We start from the raw sequence: 23419 nt of genomic DNA, 5'->3' as shown, positions 1-23419 counted from the left end.
AATGTAGGCCCAGAAACTTTATGTCCAAGTCACAACGCATCATAGGCCTTATTTATTCACCTGTAATGTGGGGAAAGTAATGAAATTGCTGCTATCATAAATGGGACTGTTGGAAAGCACAAATTAGATAATGGACATATGTCTTTGGATACTGTTATGTAATATACAAATTCCATGGGGTGTATCAGTTATTATTGCTATGGTCATGTGAAATAGGGACCCAGAGCTTTCCCTGAGCTTAGCCATAGACCTTCTGTGAAATCCAACAACTCAAATGGGAAGCCTCCATACATCCCCAAGAAGGAATTGTTCTCTTTCTTGTTTTACTACTTATACTTATTTGCTCTTGGAAACTGAACTTACTGCTAAATCTGGCTTTTCATTTCATCCAGATTAATAGTACCCTTCACGTCTCACAAAAATCCCTGTAGTTATCTTTATTATAGTTTGCATATAACAGTGGTCTACTCTTACATATTTATTTATTTATTTAATTTATTGGCTGCATTGGGTCTTCGTTGCTGCATGCGGGCTTTCTCTAGTTCTGGGGAGCGGGGGCTACTCTTCACTGTGGTACACGGGCTCCTCGTTGAGGTAGCTTCTCTTGTTGCGGAGCATGGGCTCTAGGCACGTGGGCTTCAATAGTTGCAGCACATGGGCTCAATAGTTGTGGTGCACAGACTTAGTTGCTCTGCGGCATATGGGATCTTCCCAGCCCAGGGCTCGAACCTGTGTCCCTTGCATTGGCAGGTGGATTCTTAACCACTGCGCCACCCAGGAAGTTCCTACTCTTACATGTTTTTCTCTCTGACTAAATGCTCAGAATCCCCATGACAAAGACCATGTCTCTCTATCCCTGATATCTAACCAATGTAGTTCTTGGTCCTGATAAGTAGTGTTTAGTGCTACTTATATGGAACAGCATTAAAATTTGGAGATGCTATTTTCACTTTGTGCCGAAGCTATGGAGCACTGGAAAGGCCTGAAAGTTAACTGTGGTAGGAACACATGGGCCTCCATGAGCCACACTCTGACTAACCTATGTCTGAATCATGAGTGAATTAATTTGTGCTTTTGTTTACATACAAATGCACTGAGCACATTTCCTAGTCTCTGTAAGTCCTCCCCACAACGTCTGGGAGATTAGGCTTGAGGTTTGTATCATCAGAATTGAGGTTAATAAAAGAAACTATTTCTTTGGAACATGTAGTATCATTTAGACCAATTACTCATAATCCAAAGGAATACATTCCTTTAATAATGTTCCTGCTGATAGCACCGAAAGAACATTAATTTATTGCCAACTTACATTGTAAAATTCTTTTAAAATAGGAATAAATGAAATTATTTAATAATAAAATCTGATAATGCTTCAGAAGGCAACCTATATTAAGCATCATGCAAGTCAAATAATATAAGTGTCAAGGACAATGAAATTAGTATTTTTATATTTGAAAGCAATTGAGACAGATGTTTTTACTCATAAATCTTTATGGTTACAATTGAGTTGAATAAATGAAACAGATTAATTTTAACTGAAGATAATAGAATGATAGAGGGAAGAGGAGATTTTAGGTGTGATTCATTCAGAAGAAACATTATTTGTTATTTGGGGGGTATAACGTAGGTTATGCTAAATACATTTAGTCCAGCGTGGGTGGTGGGAAATTTAATCTGAAACAATGAACATTACAGAAATCTCCATTTTCATCTCCAAGACATTATCAAAAGGACTTCCTTATATGAAATCTTGAAAGCATAAGACCTTATCTAAATGAAAATAGATTATCTCTTTATTATATTAGCAGTAGATAGTTTCTGTGAATGATTTTTACTGAGTTTTGAATAATATTATTTAATATGTTTGTTTTGCTGAAGTTAAATCTAGTAGTTGTAAATCTTGAACATTAAGCTTTGTTTTGTTTAATAGTAAAAATGTGTGCTTTGTCAATCCAATTCAACCAGATATTTTCCAGAATGATTCTTTTGCCATAAATAGTGTGAATGCTTATTGAACCATCCTTAGTGATTTTATCTTTGTAAAAATAGTTTAAAAAGAGGAAAGTAATGATTATTGGTACATTTGACTTTGTGCCTTCTATATGCCAGGTGCTAAACTAGGTGAACCATTTTCATGCATCCTCTCTAGTGGTAACATAGTGATTTCTTGCCTTTTTGGAATTGTGACTTTCCTATTTGATATTATAAATACACATACCAAATATAGGGCTCATTGAACTTTCCCCAGAGGACTATCTTTGGGGTCCAAAGTGTAAGGTCCCCTATTTGTTTAGACAAAACCTCCCAACAGGACACGGTCACACACATCTTATATAGTAGATGGTGTGGCCGTGAACAATATGCTGATTTCCAAGGTCAGCTCTGGAATAATCCTGGATTACAGGAAACCATACCTCACACCATATATAAAATATAACTGTAAATGGATAAAATATCTAAATGTAACAACTAATACTATAGAACTCTTAGAAGAAAACATAAATGTAAATATTTGGGGCTCTGGTTTGGCAACAGATTCCTAGATCTGATACAAGAAACACAAACAACCAAGGAAAAAATAAAGTAGGCGTCATCAATATTTAAACTTTTGTGCATCACAGTGAAAATCCTCTTCAGATTTCTTTTGGTTAGTGAAAAAGGGTACTAATGTAGGTCTTTCATAAATGCAAAGTGGCATAAAGCAAACTTTCAAAAAGTGGGGGATACCTGTATTCCAAGATGAAGATCCTTAGCTTAGTCACTTCTCCAAAGTCCCTTTTGCCACGTGAAACTGATACATTCACAGGTTCTGGGAATTAGGGAGATGTATTGGAGGGGCCGTGACTCACATCACAATCACAGTTAAGAAAGACAACGTGACCAGTACTTTAGTACCCCTGGTATCTCTCTCCTCCCCATAGATAATCAATACCCTGATTTTTGAGATATATTAATTCCCTTGCTTTCCCCCATATTTCTGCCACTTAAGTATGTATTCCTGGATAATAACTTGCTTCATATCAAAGAACTGAGTAGCAAGCACAAATTGAGCTGTGTTAGGAAGCGGTAACATTGTCACTATTAAATAAAGACTCCCAGGATTAGATAAGCTAAAAAGCCAGTTCTCAGGTTCCCTGAACGTTTATAAGATCCCCTGTGGAGAAAGTCAGTGCATAAATTCATAGTGAGCCCTAGGAAGGGTAGGGCTAAGCAAGGTCAGGCCCTCTGCCAGACCTGTAATGTGAATCAGGTACTGAATGTCTGGCAGAGATACTGTCAAGTTGGAAATGCATTTTCTTCATAATTTAGAACTCCCTGCTCCATTATCTTGATTCCAGTGTTGTTCTTTGAAATCTTTATTTTGTAAATATATGTACCTACTCAGGATTAAAATTTATCGAGTCTTTTATACTTTAAAGTACAAATTATTTCCTAGCTACAGACTGATTGTTATGGTCTATCTATACTCATTTATAATTGCATCTTAGACTTCTGCATTTATTTTATGTGAAAGTTTGAAAAACCATTTTCTAATCAAACACTGATTCTCTTCTAAAGCATGTTTTGCCTGCAGAGTTGAAGAGGATTCAAGAATAAGAGCAGGTTATGTTATTCATTGCTGACTGGTATCATAAGATCACTTCTCCTCCACCTTAAAATATTACAGTTGACCTTTGAGTATATGGGTTTAAACTGCATGGGTGCAGTTATAAACGGATTTTTTTTCAATAATAAATACCATAGGACTGCACAATCTGCGTTGTTTGAATCTGTGGATACGGAGGAACCGAGGATATGGAGGAACCAGGGATACAGGGAGCCAACTGTAAGTTATACATGGATTTTTAATTGTGCAGAGGGTCAACACCCCTAACCGCCTAGTCCCCATTGTTCAAGGGTCAACTGTATTATTCTTCCACACAAAACTCACATATATATCCATATGTACACTCAAACACAACCAGCCCAGGCAGAGCTGCTATTTGCCCTGGACAACTGCTTGGAGCACAGAAGGGTGGATCCACTTTCCATCTAGGCTGGTGTTGCCTGCGATGATTACAAGGTAGCAGAAAAGTAGGTGGGGATTAGAGTCTACTGACTGAGAAACTCAGGCTGATTTCTTGTGGAACAATCTAAGGCGGATTTTACTATGAGTCAAATGGGCTGCCTAGAATAGGTTTTTGACAAAGGCGTCAATAATAGTTGCACAGTGAAGTCAGAGAACACTTCCAAAGACTGAATTTTAATATTTTATATGTCCATGAAACATTATATTGAGAAAATAAAGCCTTTATGGGCCTTTAGGGACTTTTAAACAAGAACATACATGCAAGAAAAAATGATATGACAGACCATTATGAAACTTTCCAGTATCACTAAATGAATAAGGCTGAAGTAGTGGGGAAAATGTGGCTGTTTACACGTAACTACAATACTTTATTAGCACTGATGGGGAAAAGAAAGCGTATAAAAGTACATATCATGCATAGAAAGTACCTTATTTTTATGACTAGTACTGATGCATACACTTCTATTAGCTCTTCAAGTTACTTTAAGTGGAATCAGAGAGGAAAGCTTGTTAGTGGAAATCTGCCACTTAAGTATATAAAATAAAAAGTCTTTAAAAATGAGCCAGATCTTTGAAGTTTCATTGTTTAGTCTAGACCGTAATACCAAGGCGAAGAATTGACCTTGACCTCAAAATGCCACCATTTTAAAAAGGCATGTCTGATTTTTTAGCATTAAATAATCCTCACCCGCAGAGCAAAAGGCAAGGAGACTGAAAAATATTTTCTAATATTTTCTTTTCCCCGCATCATAGCTGCAAAGTCAGAATCCATCTGGCTTTCTGGACGGTTGGAGAACTGAATTGGACTTGATGAAGTACTACCCTTGGGGCCAAAGGCTTCCTTCTTGAAGTCTCTTAGAATACAATTATCTTAGCTGATCACTCACTATGTCTCAAGCATTATGCTAAATATTTTACATATACTAACTTCCTTAATCATAACAATCGCCTCATGAGAGAGAAACTCTTATCAATTTTCTCCCTATTTGACAGATGAACATAGTTGTGTCAAATAAGATGAGTAACTCACACCACAAATCCAAATGAACAGCAAATCCTGTTGCCTCTACTTTCAAAATTAATCCAGACTCCCACCATTTCTCAACATCGCTACTGCTACCAACATCATATAACACTTGGTCTAATTATAATAGTCTTTTTCTAGTCTTACAACAATCTTACCATTTTCCACTCTGGTTACTGAAACCAGAAGGGCTCAATGATGTCCACAATTTAATACAGCTGCTTATTACTTGAACCAGAACAACAACACATGTATTGCTACTCATTTCCAACACTCTGAAAGTTTTCTTCAACAACACAGTGTTTGTTTCTAAACTCAGTGTCAATGTTTAAAAGATTAAAAAAAAAAATGATCTCATGTGCGAGGCTGCTGCTGGAGAGATGATTTCTGCTTGAGTGTTTTCCTTTGTCTTTTTTCAGCGGGTATACTTTTATGGAGTTGCAGTCATACTTTTAAAAAAAATTGTTATTGATATATAGATACCCTATCAAAGATTCAGAATGAGTTGTTAGAAGGTATGTGCCTGAATGTTATTATCATGAAAATATGGATACTTGAAAGTAGGCTATTGTGAGGTCAAACAGGTCTTGGAAGCAATTATTTTCTGTAAACCCCAAAGTGCCCCAAAGACAGTTTTTACTACTCAGTTATTAACAAATGTCTATAGAAAAATTAAATGAATGTACATTACAGTTAAAAGTTGGAGAAATATTAAAATCCATAGTATAAATGTATTTTTATAGAAGTGCTAATTATAATATGGATACATTTTAAAGCCTGGCATTTATTTATTTATTTTTCTAAATTTCTCAGGCCCCTCTCATCTTGCTGCAGGGCCAAGAGCCTCTGCAGGCCCACAGTGGTTCCCCTGGGTCCTGGTGCCACCCACTACACCCCTACCACTCTCCAAGGGGTCTTAGTGCCACAGGTCACAACACAGGTCACAGGGTCTGAGTGCCCTCCCTTTGGAGGCCTCCCAGGTGGTGTGAGTCAGTCCCAGACAGGACTGCCACTCAAAGCTTGGCATCTATAGTCCATTGCAGAACACAGGAAATGAGTCACATACCTAAAATACATAATTAAGCATTCAACCACAGCAAATAAAAAATTTTAATCCAGAAATCTATTTTCAAGATAGTCATACTACTAGAGCATAAAGCTAACTCTTCTGTTTTGTTTTTGTTCTTCATAATTCATTTGGGTTTCCTTGACCCTGCCACAGTTTGTAATACTTGTGGTCAGAGTTTTCCAAATGTCTGACCCTGATTATGCTAAATTGAATGACTACTCTTGTCCACCAGAAAGTGTTTTGTCATCAAATCCTGTGTAGGCATCACATTATTATATTTTAATCACTTCCTAGGGTATTATGTAAATACAACAAAAATTGGTAAACCATGAGTTTTCTAAAGCAAGTAGGTGAAAACAAATACCAACCAACTTCCACAGATGGTATCCACTTAGGAGACATGATTTAAGAGGGAGAGGAGTAATTTAGAGAATTATGATTTGGTTATATATGCTAATTATACTGTAGTTTCGTTTAAATCCTTTGTTAGTAGACAGAGGTTAATCATCATGTAAGAGTGTGAAATATCAGAATATAACTTCATATAATTTCCCAACTACCCAGAGAATTATCTCCAAGGACAACTGGCATCTGCTGACTCATTCTAGTCTTCTCTTCAAACTGCTTGAGAGAATTGTTTGACAAAAAAATTAGTGATATATAAAGGAAAAATCACTAAACTAGGAGGGAGAACACCTGGATTCTAATCTCAGCTTTGCCTCTCAATATCTAGGTTAACTTAGTTGAATTATTAACCTTTTCTAAGGCATAATTTCACATCTTAAAATGGGTATGCCAATCTGCCTTATTATAAAGAGTATTATGATAAAGAGATAGTATTTCCAAAAGCTTCCTTGTGAGAGGGTAACCATGGGAAAGAAATTTAACATTCCACCATTTGCAGATAACAAACAAAATAAAATAGGGTAGAACCTACATCAGAATTGGAAATTAGAGAAAACTAGCATATACATTCCAAAATATTAATGGGTTAATAGGATGTGTGAGGAGTGAATATGATACCTAAATGGAAAAAAACAAACAAACAAAAAACAATTCAAAGTCCACCTTCAGCACATATTCACTGTAAGAAAAAGGATTGGAAGTGAGAGTGGTAAGAAATATAGACGGACCTAACTACTAAGAATTCTTTCAATGGCTACAAATTGACATTTGAAAGCACCTAGTTATATCAACTACAAAACAAGTAGTTCTGACACTGGTGACAGGACCCCAACCCAGTTACCTGCTGTATATGAAGTACAGGAGGGCAAAACATACAGCGGAACATGAAAAGCATTTTACTATTATAATCAATCTTATAAGAACTTGTACTCTATGATAAGAGAAAAGAGTAATAACAACACCAGGAGAAAAGTCAAGGGATCAAAGAAAATACCCTATTCGTGTTAATTTGGGTCAATCACAGACCTAGACATCACTCTAGGTAAACATAAAACAACGAAACCAAAATGATATCTTGTTATCATAGGTCCTGTATCATAGTCCTGCAGCATAAGATTGAGTTGACCATAACATTCAAAGTAGATAAAAAGTATATTAGTTATTGCAGGAAAAAGAATATGTATTTTTATCTATATCTCCTCTTCAAACTCAGTATAATCCAAGACAGCAAGGGCACTATTAAACTAAATGAAAATGAAGGAAGAAGCAACACGATAAAATTAAAAATTAAAGAATAGATGAGAGGTAAAAATTAAAAATGAGATGGAATAAAAAATACATGAATTTCTAGAAATTAGAAATTAAAAATTGCATATAAAAACTCCTACTTAGAGAAGCCAATGTGTCAGAAGACTAAAGAAGTGTTTCAGAAGACAAGCGCAAGGAGCTTCCTGAGCTTGCAAATGAAGAGTAGAAATAGGTGCTAATTGTTTTGTTTTTAATCTATTGCTATGTTACAAATTAACTCAAAACACAGCAAATTTAAAAATACACACATTCATTATCTGACAGAATCTATGGGTCCAGAAACTGGGGACAGTTTAGGCAGATCCTCTAGGTCTATGTTTCTCACACGCTGCAATTAGGCTCTGGTCTCATCCAAAACCTCGACTCAGGAAAGTTCCACTTTGCAGCTCATTTATGTGGTTGTTGGAAGGACTCATTTCCTCACAGGCTGTTGAACTGAGGCCTCACTCCCTTGTGAGCTACTGGCCAGAAATCTCCTTCAATTCCTTGCCAGGCAGACTTCTCCATTGAGGATCTGACAATGTGGCAGTTGACCTCATCAGAATGAGAATTTACTAGCAAGATGGAAGTCACAGTCTTTTGTGGCATAATCATAGAAGTGACATCCCATTACTTTTGCTGTAATCTCTTTACTAGAAAAAAGCCACTAGGTAGAGCCCATATTCAAGGGGAGGAGATTACACAAGAGATCAGTATCAGGAGGTAGGGTCATCAGTAAAGATGATAACTATATCTATATCTACATTTATAGATACACACACACACATATATCTATATATATAGATATATGTGAAAGCAACATACTATCAGAAATAAATGGAACAATGTTTTTAGAAATTTGTAATTCAACAGCTGGGTATATGACCATAATTTTCATATATTTAGGCACCAGAAAACCAAATGATCATAATTTTAACCAAAGTATAACCAAATGCTCATAAATTATGACCAACAATTTCAGACCCTCATAAGTTAAAAAAAAAAAGATGTAATTAATCAACATAAAAGCAAATTAAAACTAAAAGCTTAAAAAGCGGAAAGGAGTGGTAAAACTATCTTGGCAGGCAACAAAGAAACAATTTACACCTGGAGTTAAGTTAGAATCTGAATATATTAGTATTGTTGAAATACAAAATGTAAAATTATTCTTAGAAGGAAAGGTAAATAATGTAAAATAAATAATTTTAGATAATCTAATCATTCCAAAACTCCAAATTATACAAGGAAATAATTAGGAAATACAAGAAACATGAGAAGAAATTAAAAATGCTAAGTTACTTATTTCTGTAGGAAGTAGAAAATGCATACTTGTATTTTGAGTTTGTAATAAAAAATATGTAAGTTCAAGGCTGTTTTGAAAAAAGTGAGCATGATTAAAATGTAATAAGATATATTATCCAATGTATCCAATATTTTTTTGGATCCATCTCTTAAAGCAAAGGAAATAAAAACAAAAATAAATGAATGGGACCTAATTAAACTTAAAGCTTTTGCACAAGCAAATGAAACCATTGGCAAAATGAAAAGACACAGTGAATGGGAGAAAATATTTGCAAATGATATTATTGATAAGGGATTAATAGCTAAAATATATGAACAGCTCATACAACTCAACATCTAACAAACAACCAGATAAAACAATGGGCAGAAGGACTGAGCAGGCATTTTCCCAAAGAGGAAATGCAGATGGCCAACAAGCACAGGAAAAGATGCTTAACATCACTAGTCATCGGGGGAATGCAAATCAAAACCACAGTGAGATATCACCTCACACCTGTCAGGATGGCTATCATCAAAAAGAACACAAATACAAATGTTGGCAAGGATGTGGAGAGAAGGGAACCCTAGTACACTGTTGGTTGGAATATAAACCGGTACAGACACTGAGGAAAACAGTAGAAGTTCAATCAAAAAACTAAAAATAGAGCTATCATTATTACCCAGCAATTCCACTCCTGGGTATACATCCAAATAAAAACTAAAACATGAATTTGAAAAGATACATGCACCCCAGTGTTCACAGTAGCATTATTTACAATTGCCAAGATATGGAGGCAAGTTAAGTGTCCATCAGCAGATAAATGGATAAAGAAGATGTGGCGTGCGCGCACACACACACACACACACACACAATGGAATACTACTCAGCTATATAAAAAATGAAATTTTGCCATTTGCAGCAACATCAATGGACTTGGAGGGCATTATGCTAAGTGAAATAAGTGAGAGAAAGACAAATATTGTATATCACTTCTATGTGGAATCTAAAAATATACAACACACTAGTGAATGTAACAAAAAAAGAAGCAGACTCACAGATATAGAGAACAAACTAGTGGTTACTAGTGGGGAGAGGGAAGGTGGGAGGGGCAGTGGAGGGGTAGGGGATTAAGAGGTGCAAACTATTATGTATACAATAAATAAGTTACAAGTATATATTGTACAACACAGGGAATATAGTCAATACTTTATAGTAACTATAAATGGAGCATAACCTTGAAAAACTGTGAATCACTATATTGTACATCTGTAACATGTAATATTGTACAGCAGCTATACTGCAATTAAAAAATTTCAAAGCATTTGATAATATTAAAGATAATTAGAGCACAGAAGCAGCGTAGAAAGGAAGAATGAAACAGAGTTGATGCCTTTAAAATAGTTAGTGATAAGGAGTCAAAAACAGAATTCATAAAATTGAATTACAGAATTTTGATCAAAAATAGTAATACTGAAAACAAACGGATTAAATTATGTTACTAAACACTAAAGTCTCTCATATTAGAAAAGGATGAAATATAACACATATATTGTGTAATCCAATTTAAAGTCAAATGTTGGGTTCCATGTACCTAGAGCCAGCAGGTTGTTCTCTACACAAAAACTTCTTATCAGTAAAAATGAAAAAATGTAAATGAATGAATCCCTGACTCATAAAATAAGACAAAGAACAAAAAAGTCAAAAGAGAGTGCAAAAAAAGAAATAATAAAGATAAAAAAAGCTAATGAGGTAAAGACTATATCTAAATAATACATCAAAATCTGGTGCTTTTTTTTGAAAAAAAATACATAAATCACTAGATCACATGATCAATAAAACATGAAGAAAGCAAAATATTGCAAAATGATATGACAGGAAAGAAATAACAATTGAAATACAGAAAAAAATTTAAAAACCAAAAGAGACTACTTTCCAAACATCTTTGCAAATATGTTTAAAAACCTAGAAGAAATGGGTAATTTGTTAAGGAAATACAGATTACCAGAAGTTATCCTATTTGTTTAAAAAGCTCAAGAAGACCAATTTCCATTGAATAAATAGAGGAATTTATTAAGTAAATACCCCTCGAAAAAGCACCAGGGCAAGGAGGGTTCACAGAAGAATTCTAACAGAGCATTGAAAAGAAAAAATAAATCTTCTGAAAGTCTTTTTAAAACTAGGTACAACATTGTCTAAAGCAGATAGAGTAAAAAGAATACAGACAACCTCACTCATGAATACCAAAATAAAAATATTAAAAAATATATTAGCAAACAGAATCCAATACCACATTAAGAAAATAATACAACATAATCAATTGGGATTTTTTTCCAGTAATGCAAAGTTGTTTCAACATTAGGCAAATCATTAAAAGCATGTACTACATTAATAATGAAAAGATATATTACTATTTCCATTGATCCTGAAAAGGCATTTGACAAGCCTCAAACATAAATAAGATACTGGCTTTAGGATCCTAAAGCCAGTATCTTATTTAATAGGGAAACATTAGCACTATTTCCATTAAGATATGAAACAAGGCAAGGATTTCCACTATATCACCTACCATTTCAATTTGTACTAGATGTATTAGTAAATTTAATTAGAAAGAAAAAATCAATTATATACATAATACTAGATGAGGAAGAATAAAACTACTTCTATGTGCAGATGATAGTCTACTTAGAAATTCCAAGAGAATCTATGATTAACTCAAGCAGTAAAGAAATTTGGTAAAATAGTAAGATATAATATTAACATAAAAATAAATAGTGTTCAAAGACAGGAACACTAAACAGTATATAATGACAGAAGAAACTCTATTCACAGGAGTAAATGGGAGGTTAATATTCTTGGGGATAAATTTAACTAATAATATGTGAACTTACATGAGGAAAATTTTAAAACTCTGGAAAGACTCAAATGAAACAAATAAAAAGGCATCTACTGTTCCTGGATAAGGTAATTCTATGTTAAAAGATGAGTATTCTCATAAATTCATTTATAAACTCAATATAATCCCAATAAAAATACCCACAAACTACTCTACAGTGTTAGACAAATTGATACTAAATTTCATATGGGGAAACAAACATGCAAGATTAGCCAAGGAAACACGAAGAAAAACTATAAAGAAGGGCCAGCCCTACCAGACAGTAAAGCAAAATATAGTATCTGTTTAATCAAAGCAGCTTGGTGTATGAACAGACAAACAGACTAATGGAATAGAATGAAAAGTTCAGAATTATATCCAAGTGTATATGAAAATTTAGTATATAAAAAGATAAAATTAGTTTCAAATCCTCCACCATAAATAAGAATAAACTCTAAATGAATCAAGTATCTAAAATAAAAATAATAGTAACAATAACAACACAATAGGAATACTAGAAAAAAAGGCCTGAGTGCATTCCTCTTTAATCTTAGTATTAGAAAACACTTCTATTACTCAAAACCAGAGATTAAAAAATTTGACCGCATACATACATATATACACATATTACATGCAATAAATACCATTTTAAAAGTTAAAAGACAGCTGACAAACTCAGGAAAAATATTCACAACATATACCATAAACGACTAATATCGCAAATATATAATGGACTCAAAATTTGAGAGACAATGGAACAAAGCCCAATAGAAATATGGGAAAAGACAAGAATAGATCATTTACAGCCATACACGCACATGGAATATATATACTTCATACATGTTCCCCAAAGTAGAAAAATGCAAACTGAAACAATACTGCAATCTCATTTCTCACTTATCAAACCAATAAAATGTTTGAAATCTATCAACAAATCTTGATGAGGTTGTGGGAAAACAGGCACTCACAGATATTGTTGGTAGGAATGCAGACTGGCAAGATCTTTCCAGAAAGAAAACTGGAAACAATTAAGAAAACTAAACATGCAATTTATCTTATGACCTAGAAATATGACTTTTTGGAAACTACCCTGAAGTTACACTTCCCATATTACAAAATACATATTAACAAGTTTATGATTGCAGCATTGTTTGTAATCATCACGTTAGGAAATACAGGAAATCATCTAAATGCCTTTCCCCAGTAGAGAAACTGAATAAACTATGATACATCAATATAATCCTAATACAACTAGGAAAATAAAGAATGATTTCCTTCATATATTAATTTTAAAAAGCAAAGTGCAAATAGAGTGTCTTCAGTAGGCTACTCTCTGTGTAAGAAAGAAGGCAATATAAAATATGCATGCATCTGCTATCTGCGCAAAATAAACACAAGTTACATCAGAAACTAAAGAAATTAAGTATTGGGAGAAGGTGCAAAAGAAAGGAATGAGTTAGCAGAGATGAGGAACAAGTAAACATTTATATGAACATTTCTCTAAGCATATATTTTTGTATAGTTGTATCTCTTAAAGCCATAGTAATGTTTCACAGTCCTCCGAAGTAAATAAACAATTAAAACTAACATGAAGAAAAAAAAAGATGGTGGCGAAGTAGAGGGATGTGGAATGCATCCCTCTCCACAGATGCATTGGGAATGCATGGAAGGATGCAGTAATTCCCACAGAGAACCAGCTGAACACCAGCAGACGGCCTCGGACACCAGAAAGGACCGCAGGGAGCCCGACATAGCCGGTAGGGAGGCATCTATGAAGGCTCAAAGAGGGTGAAGCGGCGGAGCTGTGGCAGACGGGAGGGAGTGAGAAACATACGGAAGGTCTGCAGCGCAGCTCAGCGTTCCCGGACCGAGACGTCGATCCGCAGCTGAACTGAGGGTCCGGGAGCAGGAGCATGGGAACCGGAGTGCTGGTTCAGGGTGAGAAACATTGTTGCCGGTAGGGTGACGGACCGAGAGGACAGGAGGGAGGAGGTCCGCGGAGAGGAGTGCCCGTCCCAGAGAGCTGCCCGGCCATGATGGCGGCTGGAGGCTGCAGGCTCACGGGCGGGGGGGAGGAGCCGCGCTCATAGCCTCTCTCTCTCTTTCGGTGCCTCTGCAACAGGCAGTGGAGAGACGCTCTGTGGGCCACCTAAGGTGCTCAGGGATAACAAGCACCCTCAGGCACTCGGGCGGGGCTAGATTAAAACCCCTTGCAATGCCAGCAGCAGGGAGGCTGTGGAGAGAAAAGAAAAAATCAACAGCAACAACAACAAAAAAAAAACCCCCGAGAGAGGCCCAACTCTAAGACTTTCTGTTAATGCCTGAGCCACCAGTGTCCCTCTGCAACAGGCACCTCCAAGCCCGACTGAAACAACAGTGCGCCACTGCTCACTCACTCCCAGGGGAAGGAGCCACTATTGTACCCTCTCCCTCCCCACACACCGACACTTACAGACGAACAATAAAGGAACCTCTGCTGGTCACAGAATAAGGCAAAAAAACCCAAGGCAAGGAGAAGGACACTTACAGCTGAGATTCTAAGGAAACAGAAATAGTAGTATCAATACCTATTGAACTGGTCCATTCTGGGATCAGTTCTGGATTTTTTTTTTCTTTTTTTCTTTTTCTTTTTCTTTTTCTCTCTCTTTTTTTTTTTCTTTATTAAATATGATCTTAGCCCTAAGGGATCTACAAGTTTTATAACATAATTTTTTAATGATATTTTTTATTCATTTTTTTTTTTTGCCTTTTTATATACTTCTATATCTAGCTAAGTTTTTGGTAGTATGGACAATATATCTCATACTTTCCTTTCATCCCTATCTTTTATACATTTCTATTCCTTTCTTTTTATTTGCATATTTCCAACCACATTACGCTCTTCTGTTCCCCTTTCTTCCAGCCTTTTAAGGTTTACTTTATTTTAACATACTTATAAGCAACACTATCGGTCTGCTCAGACTCCTTGCTCTATTCTCCAGAGGACGCACTGCCTTGGTATTTAATATTAGGCTTTTGTCTTTATCTTAGTTCTTAGTACAGTTGTCTAATTACATTCTGAGAATCTCCATTCTCTCTGGTGGTACTCTGGCTCTTTTCTATATTTGATCCTAGCTTACAAAATCTCCCTGGATTAATGTTTGTATGTGTAAGCTGTTATTTGTTTGTTTGTTTGCTTTTGCTTTTGTCTCTGATTTGTTCCGTTTCAGTTGTCAGTTTCTGTTGGGTTTCTCTTTGACTATCTGATAGCACACTGGGGTTCTGTCAGGTCTTTCCAGAGCCTTATGTCCTAATGGATTCAGTAATTGTGTGTCTTATACATGTATGTGTTTCCTAGACTTAATATTTGTTTAACCCAACACTTGGACATTAGTCTGAGGCTTGGACAGTCTTCTATAAACACCTCTATCACCAGGACAAGCAACCCCAAAAGGTTGGACAACCATGAGGAAACAAAGAAACACCATGCAGGCAAAGGAGCAGGAAAAAAACCCACAAGACCAAATAAATGAGGAGGAAATAGGAAAAAGGCCTGAAAAAGAATTTAGAGTAATGATAGTAAAAATGATACAAAATCTCGATAACAAAATAGAGAAAGAACAAGAAACAGTTCATAGGAACTCAGAAAAACAAACAGCAATGGATAACAAAATAACTGAAATTAAAAATACTCTAGATGCTATAACCAGCAGAATGACTGAGGCAGAAGAACGAATAAGTGAGTTGGAAGATACATGGGGGAAATAACTGCCACAGAGCAGGAAAAAGAAAAAAGAATAAAAAGAATAGAAGACAGTCTCAGAGACCTCAGTGATAACATTAAGCATACCAACATTCGAATTATAGGCATCCCAGAAGAAGAAGAATAAAAGAAAGGGTCTGAGAAATTATTTGAAGAGGTTCTAGTGGAAAACTTCCCCAACATGGGAAAGGAAATAATTAACCAAGTCCAAGAAGCACAGAGAGTCCCATACAGAATAAACCCAAGGAGAAATACACCAAGACACATATTAATCAAACTAACGACAATTAAACACAAAGAAAAAATACTAAAAGCAGCAAGAGAAAAGCAACCAATAACATATAAGGGAAAACCCATAAGGATAACAGCTGACCTTTCTACAGAAACTCTGCAGGCCAGAAGGGAATGGCAGGATATACTGAAAGTCCTGAAAGAGAGAAACCTACAGCCAAGAATACTCTACCCAGCAAGAATCTCATTCAGATTTGAGGGAGAAATCAAAAGCTTTCCAGAAAAGCAAAAGTTAGGAGAATTCAGCACCATCAAACCAGCCTTACATCAAGTGCTAAAGGAACTTCTCTAAGTAGGAAACACAAGAAAAGGAAAACACCTACAAATACAAACCCAAAACAATTAAGAAAATGGTAATTGGAACACACACATCAATAATCACCTTAAATGTAAATGGAGTAAATGCTCCAACCAAAAGACACAGACTGGCTGAATGGATACAAAAACAAGACCCTTCTATATGCTGCCTACAAGAAACTCACTTCAGACCAAGGGATACATATAGACTGAAAGTAAAGGGATGGAAAAAGGTATTCCATGCAAATGGAAGGCAAAAGAAAGCTGGAGGAGCAATACTCATATCAGACAAATTAGACTTGAAAGTAAAGACTATTACAAGAGACAAGGAAGGACACTCCATAATGATCAAGGGATCCATTCAAGAAGAACATATCACAATGGTAAATATCTATGCCCCCAATATAGGAGCACCTCAATACATAAGACAAATGCTAACAGCCCTAAAAGGGGACATGGACAGTAACACAATAATAGTGGGAGACTTGAACACCCCACTTACATCAATGGACAGATCATCCAAACCGAAAATAAATAAAGACACACAAGCTTTAAATGACGCATTAGACCATCTCGACTTAATTGATATTTATAGGACATTCCATCCAAAAACGACAGACTACACTTTCTTCTCAAGTGCATGTGGAACATTTTCCAGGATAGATCACATCTTGGGTCACAAATCAAACCTCGGCAAATTCAAGAAAATTGAAATCATATCAAGCATCTTCTCTGACCACAACGCCATGAGACTAGATATCAATTACAGGAAAAAAACTGCAAAAAATACAAACACATGGAGGCTAAACAATTCACTATTAAACAACCAAGGAATCACTAAAGAAATCAAAGAGGAAATCAAAAAATATCTAGAAACAAATGACAATGAAAACACAACAACCCAAAACCTATGGGACGCAGCAAAATCAGTTCTAAGAGGGAAGTTTATAGCAATACAGTCCTACCTTAAGAAACAAGAAAAGTATCGAATAAACAACCTAACCTTACACCTAAAACAACTAGAGAAAGAAGAACAAAGAAACCCCAAAGTGAGCAGAAGGAAAGAAATTATAAAGATCAGAGCAGAAATAAATGAAAAAGAAAGGAAGGAAACCATAGCAAAAATTAATAAAACTAAAAGCTCGTTCTTTGAGAAGATTAACAAAATTGATAAACCATTAGCCAGACTCATCAAGAAAAAAAGGGAGAAGATGCAAATCAATAGAATTAGAAATGAAAAAGGAGAAGTAACAACGGACACCACAGAAATACCAAAGATCATGAGAGACGACTACAAGCAACTATATGCCAATACATTGGATAACCTGGAAGAAATGGAAAAATTCTTAGAAAAATACAATCTTCCAAGACTGAACCAGGAAGAAATAGAAACCATGAACAGACCAATCACAAGTATGGAAATTGAGGCAGTGATTAAAAATCTCCCAACACACAAAAGCCCAGGACCAGATGGGTTCACGGGTGAATTCTATCAAACATTTCGAGAAGAGCTAACACCTGTCCTTCTCAAACTCTTCCAAAATATTGCAGAAGGAGGAACACTCCCAAACTCATTCTACGAGGCTACCATCACCCTGATACCAAAACCAGGCAAAGATGTCACAAAAAAAGAAAACTACAGACCAATATCACTGATCAATATAGATGCAAAAATCCTCAACAAAATACTAGCTAACAGACTCCAACAGCACATTAAAAAAATCATACACCATGATCAAGTGGGGTTTATCCCTGGGATGCAAGGATTCTTCAATATATGCAAATCAATCAACATGATACATCATATCAACAAATTGAAGGATAAAAACCATATGATCATCTCAATAGATGCAGAAAAAGCTTTTGACAAAGTTCAACATCCATTTATGATAAAAGCGCTCCAGAAAATGGGCATAGAAGGAAATTACCTCAACATAATAAAAGCCATATATGAGAAACCAAAAGCCAACATCGTTCTCAATGGGGAAAAACTGAAAGAATTCCCTCTAAGAACAGGAACAAGACAAGGGTGTCCACTCTCACCATTATTATTCAACATAGTTTTGGAAGTTTTAGCCACAGCAATCAGAGAAGAAAAAGAAATAAAAGGAATCCAAATTGGAAAAGAAGAAGTAAAATTGTCACTTTTTGCAGATGACATGATATTATATATAGAAAACCCTAAAGACTCTACCAGAAAACTGCTAGCACTCATTGATGAGTTTAGTAAAGTAGCAGGATACAAAATGAATGCACAGAAATCTCTTGCATTCCTATACACTAACAATGGAAGAGCAGAAAGAGAAATTAAGGAAACTCTCCCATTCACCATTGCAACAAAAAGAATCAAATACCTAGGTATAAACCTGCCTAAGGAGGCAAAAGATCTGTATGCAGAAAACTTTAAGACACTGATGAAAGAAATCAAAGATGACACAAACAGATGGAGGGACATACCATGTTCCTGGATTGGAAGAATCAACATCGTGAAAATGACTGTACTACCCAAAGCAATTTACAGAGTCAATGCAATCCCGATCAAATTACCAATGGCATTTTTCACAGAACTAGAGCAAGATATCTTACGATTTGTATGGAAACACAAAAGACTCCGAATAGCCAAAGCAATCTTGAGAAGGAAAACTGGAGTTGGTGGAATCAGGCTTCCTGACTTCAAACTCTACTACAAGGCCATAGTGATCAAGACAGTATGGTACTGGCACAAAAATAGAAAGGAAGATCAATGGAATAGAATAGAGAACTCAGAAGTAAGCCCAAACACATATGGGCACCTTATCTTTGACAAAGGAGGCACGAGTATACAATGGAGAAAAGACAGCCTCTTCAATAAGTGGTGCTGGGAAAATTGAACAGGTACATGTCAAAGAATGAAATTAGAACACCTCCTAACACCATACACAAAAAGAAACTCCAAATGGATTAAAGACCTACATGTAAGGCCAGACACTATAAAACTCCTCGAGGAAAACATAGGCAGAACACTCTATGACATCCATCAAAGCAAGATCCTTTTTGACCCACCTCCTAGAATCATGGAAATAAAATCAAGAATAAACAAATGGGACCTCATGAAACTTAAAAGCTTTTGCACAGCGAAAGAAACCATAAACAAGACTAAAAGGCAACCCTCAGAATGGGATAAAATAACTGCCTATGAAACAACGGACAAAGGATTAACCTCCAAAATATACAAGCAGCTCATGAAGCTTCATACCAAAAAAGCAAATAACCCAATCCACAAATGGGCAGAAGACCTAAATAGACATTTCTCCAAAGAAGACATACAGATGGCCAACAAACACATGAAAAGATGCTCAACATCACTAATCATCAGAGAAATGCAAGTCAAAGCCACAATGAGGTATCACCTCACACCGGTCAGAATGGCCATCATCACAAAATCCGGAAACAACAAATGTTGGAGAGGGTGTGGAGAAAAGGGAACTCTCCTGCACTGTTGGTGGGACTGTAAGTTGGTACAGCCACTATGGAAAACAATTTGGAGGTTCCTTAAAAAACTACAAATAGAACTACCATATGACCCAGTCATCCCACTCCTGGGCATACACCCAAAGAAAACCATAATCCCAAAAGAAACTTGTACCATAATGTTTATTGCAGCACTATTTACAATAGCCAGGACATGGAATCAACCTAAATGCCCATCAACAAATGAATGGATAAAGAAGATGTGGCATATATATACCATGGAATATTACTCAGCTATAAAAAGGGATGAGATGGAGCTATATGTAATGAGGTGGATAGAACTACAATCTGTCATACAGAGTGAAGTAAGTCAGAAAGAGAAGGACAAATATTGTATGCTAACTCACATATACGGACTCTAAAAATGGTACTGATGAAATCAGTGACAAGAACAAGGACGCAGATACAGAGAATGGACTGGAGACCTCGAGGTATGGGAGGGGGCGGGGGGTGAAGGGGAAACTGAGACGAAGCGAGAGAGTAGCACAGACATATATATACTACCAACTGTAAAATAGATAGTCAGTGGGAAGTTGTTGTATAACAAAGGGAGTCCAACTCGAGGATGGAAGATGCCTTAGAGGACTGGGGTGGGGAGGGTGGGGGGGACTCGAGGAGGGGCGAGTCAAGGAAGGTAGGGAATATGGGGATATGTGTATAAAAACAGATGATTGAACTTGGTGTACCCCCCCAAAAAAAATAAAAAAAATAAAAAATAAAAAAAAAAGTGAATACAATATTCCCACCTGACTACCTTCCAAGGATGCTGCCATATTTAACACTTATTTAAAAAAAAAAAACAAAAAACTAACATGAATGTGTGGGGAAACAAAATGGAATACAAACCAGAGCAAAGAAATATAGTGATACTAGAAATAACCAAGAAGAAGGGAGTGGGGAAGAAAAGAAGTAACCTAAATTACTTTGGAAAATGTCATTTTGACTGGATACTGTACGGCTAAAGACAGAAAAAAGAATTGTAGATACTGTACTGTATTACTAAATTTGTTTTCATAGGAGTATCCTTGAACAAATATGTGAATATGCTGTAGCTAATGAGAGCCAGCTGTGTAAGAGGAGATTGGGGGAGGTATTCTGAAGGAAAAGAGTGTCATCATCAATTTCTGTCCTCCATTCATTCCATGGAATATAGTGCTTGCCAATTATCAATGATCTAAGTCAAATGTGGAGAATAGACTCAACCAAATGAACATTGTCCTATTGCTCATTGCCACAGGGGGTTGAAAGACTTCCAATGTCATTGTACATGGGAGTATTTTGTCACTGTCCATCAGTGCAAACACTAGCATTGCTTGCCTCCAGAATTTCAAAATTATGTTCCCTCCTTCAACCCCTCCTTCTTCTCCTCTTTCTCTGCCTCCTTCTCTTCCTTCTTCAAGATATTTCATAACCCCTAGTGACATCTTGCAGAACATTAGAATTTTGCACAACCCTCAATGAGAAATTCTGCTCTAGGCTCACCACTAACATAGTTAGATAATGTATCTAACAATCTAATGGGTCTCCTGACAGCAGGTGCTGAGATGAAGTTTGGAGAAAGCCTTAGGATACACAGCTCGGTGAGCATTTCCGATCAGAGTGAACCACCTTGGGCTGAATTAGCTGGGCTTGAATATTCCAGTTTTGCTCAGTGGCTAGATGTGGCCTGCCCCAGTAAGGGCATGACGCTAGGCAAGGCAGCATCTGTACCTGAGACACACCCTGAAGGAGCTGACACCTAGGTACCTAGTCCTTTTTTGAAGCAGATAATAAGTGATGCATCACCATGTCTAACACAGTCCATCTCACGTACTTCCCAAGTCCATCTCTTCCACATATATTTGGGGAGCTCCTCCTACAGGATTCTGGTGGGCCTTTCTTAATAAGAAGAAACTAGAAGAGGAAAGTTAATGGGACAAACTGCAGCCTCATTCCCTGCACAATTGAGGCTCATCGTCTCTCCCCAAATCTACTCTAGGTTCTCCTGATTCTCAGCTACCACCTGTCGACTGAAGAAAAATGCACTACCTAAAAGTTGTGAGTTATGTTTTATTTAGGGACCTTTCTGAGGACTAGAGCCTGGGAGACAGGCTCTCAGCTCTGAGTAAATATTTCAAAGAAGTAAAGGAGGAGTCAGGATATATAAGAGTTTTTGCTGGGGGTGGGGGGGGGGAACTCTGTAGTCAAATATCAAAAGATTACTGCTAATCACAAAAATCAGACATCTCAAGTTAATGATTTTAGCACTTTTCTATGTATGGGAAGATGCAAGAGTCTGGGCTCATTGAAAGTATTCTTTTGATATGTACCTTAACTATCTCCAGCCATCATCCTGCATTCCCCTTGGGGCGCACCGTTGGGAAGGTTGCAGAGGCTGGAGGCTTGATGGCTGGCAACATTCTTTGTTTACTGAAATGGCAGGCAACATTCTTTTGTCTACATACCTATGCTGACCTCAGTTGCATACCTGGCACCCATCCTAGACCCCCATTGCTGAGGGACCTGAGGAAACCATTCCTACTCAGGCCTTGGATACTTCACTTGTCCTTTTATGATCATATTTGGGTAAACACAAAGAAGAATCCAAGTGGATCACCAAAGTGTCATACTTAGCTCTCTGAAGATATTCTCCCCATATTTTCTACTAATGAAATGTAAATCAGGATCTTGATAATATGAGGCATTCCTGCTCTGTTTCTTAAGCAGGATGAGAAAATGTGGAGCCACCTGGAGTGTGTGTCCTTGTTATAGTTTCATGAATTTGACCCAATAGTTTTACAACTGAGCTGTGGACCAAGTGTATTGAATGTCTGAATATTATTGCTGCTATTTGTGTACTTTTCTAGGACAAGCATTTCATCAGTAAAAGACTACACAATAGTGGTTTCTGCAACTTCTAGAAGAAAAGTTTATATTACTATGGGGAGTCATGAATTTATCCTTCCCTTATTTTTATAGCTATATGAGTATGTGTAAGCCATGTCAGAAATGAGATATGACTCATCATATATCTAAATTTGAATATCATCAGAAATAACTGAATAACAGAATCTGCATGTCTCATGCTTAGACATAGCATTAATTATAGCTTTACATGCCTCCTAGCAAAGTATTATATATATGGCCTTTTCTCATTTGTTAATCATGTAAACCATCCACGTCATCAAAAATAATTTCCTTAATCTTTTTCCTGCAAGACCAACACAAAATCTGTGTGAACCAGCTGATCCAACCCAACTTTATTGTTCTGTCTCCGCCATACATTACAATATCTGTATTTGCTTTCTTATTTTCCACAAAATGGCCTCTTGGTATTGGTATGTGTTTCTAGACAAAGAGAATATGAAAGAGAATAATGATTTTCAGAAGGGTAATATTTCAACTTGAATATTTAAACTGGGTTACAATTTTGTACCATAGTGATACTTCAAACTTCAACTTTATTGAGATATGATAAAATCTATGACTGGAATAAAATATAGATCAGATATATTAAATGTAATTATTAGCTATGGCAATTTTCCATAGTACCTCAAAACCCAACTGTAATCATCATTATATGTGCATGTTT

Source organism: Hippopotamus amphibius, chromosome X (genome assembly GCF_030028045.1).
Source record: "Hippopotamus amphibius kiboko isolate mHipAmp2 chromosome X, mHipAmp2.hap2, whole genome shotgun sequence".
NCBI classification, from domain to species: domain Eukaryota; kingdom Metazoa; phylum Chordata; class Mammalia; order Artiodactyla; family Hippopotamidae; genus Hippopotamus; species Hippopotamus amphibius.
Note: the sequence above shows the minus strand (reverse complement) of the source record.